Source organism: Papaver somniferum, unplaced genomic scaffold, assembly GCF_003573695.1.
Source record: "Papaver somniferum cultivar HN1 unplaced genomic scaffold, ASM357369v1 unplaced-scaffold_8589, whole genome shotgun sequence".
NCBI lineage: Eukaryota > Viridiplantae > Streptophyta > Magnoliopsida > Ranunculales > Papaveraceae > Papaver > Papaver somniferum.
The window spans coordinates 1-3239 of NW_020651625.1; the positions used below are offsets into that span (position 1 = coordinate 1).

General features: G+C 34.4%; 1 long non-coding RNA gene across 10 annotated transcripts; it reads left to right on the top strand.

Annotated features, from left to right (window-relative positions):
* Positions 1 to 52: 52 nt before the first annotated feature.
* LOC113346024 lies at positions 53 to 3198 on the top strand. Of its 10 annotated transcripts, XR_003358371.1 has the most exons (8): positions 56 to 487; positions 578 to 645; positions 746 to 823; positions 1827 to 1991; positions 2112 to 2194; positions 2549 to 2678; positions 2822 to 2883; positions 2971 to 3184. It is a non-coding gene; the product is annotated as an uncharacterized LOC113346024 (long non-coding RNA). The 10 variants fall into 10 exon arrangements; XR_003358365.1 differs by adding an exon at positions 913 to 1656 and having other exon boundaries at positions 53 to 487; positions 1827 to 2678; positions 2971 to 3198; XR_003358366.1 differs by adding an exon at positions 913 to 1656 and having other exon boundaries at positions 53 to 487; positions 746 to 800; positions 1827 to 2678; positions 2971 to 3197.
* Positions 3199 to 3239: the final 41 nt, after the last annotated feature.

The following is a 3239-nucleotide window of genomic DNA, read 5'->3' on the forward strand; positions in this document are numbered from 1 at the left end:
TGCTTGATTAGTTACTCGAGGTAGCTATTAGGTTTTCCTTTATATCGCATAGAAGAGAGAGAAAATCACTCAACCTCACTTTTCTTCCTCCTCGCCTCTCACCCTCTCATTTTTCTATGTAAGAACATGAAACCCTACTTCTGCAATGGTGAACTGAACCCAAACCCTGTCTTCCTTTTCTATCATCATAGATCATATCCCCATCATGAACTCTTTTCTTTCATCACCATCAACAGTTCTTTTAGTTGTCATACTCAAAATCAACAAAACCCTTAAAAACCTAGAATCAAAATCTGGTTTGTTTCTCAATAATTGAGTACAAAATCAACTCGAACCTCACTGTCACTTCACAGATCGAAACTCACTGTCAGCAATCCATGCTTTATCCTTAACCCTTATCTTAAAATCGAAACCCATGTATCAGCGGAAATTAAAATGAAACTCTGTAAACCTAGGTCTAGTTTTTTTTGCTCCTGAAATTATCAGGGTAATATCAATCTTCTTCTTATTTCATAAATTTTATAAATTTTTGTACTGTTAACAATTTAATTTCTCTTATCTTGTCTCGTTTTTGCAGTAAGGTGTTTCCTTTTCTACTTTTCCTTACACAATTCATCAAGTTGGTTGAAGATCTCTTCTACTAATGTAAGAGACAAAACCCCTAATTCTGAACATAAATACATAATTCTATTTTTATCTTTAACCCTAACTGATAGCTGTTCTTTCTTGTTTTTTCTTGTTTCAGGTTGAGGAGAACATCTTTAACTTCTCAAAGAAGGGTTTAATCTCATCATAGATTGGTATTGGTTTCATGATTCTCATGGTATTGATCAATTTAACAGCTTTCCCTTTATTTTTTGTGTTCTTTTTTGATTGATTTGTCTGTGTTTGATGTTGTTCTTGTTTGTATAGAAGTGGGGTTAAGTTTTTGTGATGAAGTTAGGCCCCTGCATCATTTTTAGGTAAGATATATTGGTTACAGCTAGCCTTGAGTCCACAGGAAGATGCAGGGTCGTGTTGTCGTTTAGATTTTTTCACAATATGAGACTGTACTTGCTCATGGGTTTACTGTACTAATGTTAAAAAACCTTGTTGTACTAATATTTAAATGCCTGATCGACTGCAATTTTATTTTTATATCATTTATCCGACCTTGTAAAAAAATGGTTATATGTTTTAGATACCGAGTTAGTTTTGTTTTGGACACCGATGTTATAACTTGAGGATTTGCATGCATCACAAAACTCTGGCTTCATAGAAGAATACATATTTTTCTTTGTTATGTTCCTGTAGTATAGCTGTTGATGCTGTGAATATTAAGGATATTTGTATGATTTATTGAAAATGTGAAGATTTTTTACACTTATTTACTTAGTTGGATATGATTCGTGAGCTGGCATCACTTTTGTACCATCAATCTTGCTTAAGTGTTGGACTTGCTTAAATCCAAAATTTCTGGTTCCTAGGGTATATGTCATGTATTATTAGTAGATTAATTCGTTTTTCATGTATAGTGGTATAAGTGATGAAATTTATTCCCAAGTTAAATATGTATCATAACTTCGATTTTTATGTTGTGTAAGCATAATATGGATCCTGTACTAGTCCTTGTATCATCTTACATTAAAGCATGTGTATAAGAAGATTGGTATACAGGTAGGGGCCTCTTTTTGTAATTTAATCTACTACTCAATATGTTATTTCCATCTCTTGATGTGATTCTTACTCTGTTCTTTTCCCTTGTGCTGCGGTCTTAGTGTCTTGTGGTATTGGTTTAATTGAATATCTTACTGATACTGGTTTTCATTAAATTGCCTGAACCTCAGGCTATGAAGTCTTATATTTGGCTACAAACTTCTGATGGTTCCATCCAGCAAGTAGAAAAAGAGGTGGTTACATTCATCCCAATGATTTGTAGAGAGGTGCTAGAAAATAGCATGGGATCAACTAAGAACTGCGCTAACATCTCAAAGCATGCCATATAAATCCTGGTCACATACCTTTATTTTACTTAAAAGTCATGCAGTCTAACTCATTAATTTTAGAGGGAGTTACCATTTTTCGGGCCACCGGATATGTAAAATTCTTCTTGATATTGCTTTATTTTTCAGTGTGGCGCAACATCTCCCAGGTTTGGAGCTTATCGAAGGGGACAGTTGTAGTGAAATTTAATGCCTATGAGAATGTAAATTTGGTATGTGTGGTCTGATAAGCTGCTATCATGTCTACAACTCTTGACCAGAGTAGTGCCCACTGAATTTCTTTGTTACTATTTGCGTTGTAGTACTAACCTATATTCGGTTAGTATGTTGCAGAACAAACTATTAGTGTCAATGACGATAACAAAGTTGGAAATGTCAGAAAGCCATTAATCTGTCTTAGTCAGCTCTTCTTATTGCTTGTTATGATTGCTGCATCTTCGTATGGTTTTTTGTTGGTTATTTGCTTAAGTTCTAAAGACACGAACACTATTCAGTAGAGACACATTTATGAGAGCTAAAAAAATTGTTTGCCTATTTTACTAATTGTTTTCTACTATGGATTACAGGCTATGAAGATTGCAGGTATCTTATTCATCGGGGTTCCTTGACATGTTCAAGTACGCCATTTTAACCAAGATGGAAGTGCTGAATTTGAGTCTAGGAGGCCCTGATTACTCGGCTCTTCTTTTTGTTAAGGTAAACATTTTATGGATAGTTTACTTGGATGCTTAAAATTGTAGAATTATCGTTGCAGAAAGATCTTTATTTTGTTTTCTTTGTATTCTTGTGGGTGTCGTTAAATTGTTATGTGAACTAATCTCTCAAACTGTTTTCTGTAGGATTCATAAAGAGATTAATATCTCAAGAATATGTAGCGTATAATTTGGTTGAGCTCATAAAAGTATGTGTAGTATATTTTTTCCTGAGGTGACAAGGAAACAACTAATTTTCTTATATATTAAAATTCTTTGATGTCCTTTGATTTCAGATGCTAGGAGAACAACTATTTCCGCTCGTCAAGAGCATCGAGCACGATTTTGCAGGCAAGCTCTTAGAGATGGATAAAACCGAAGTGCTCCATCTGTTACCCAGATGCTTTGAAGAAAAAAGTTTCAGAAGCCATGGCCGTTTTGGAGCGAACTGGACGCATGTTTTGAGGAGGTATTACTTATAGTCCCTAAGCGAGTCTAATCTTTATTGCATTCTCTTTTTGGTTTTATCGGTTGTGAGAGTAATTTGTTTTTGCTGTGCTTTTTT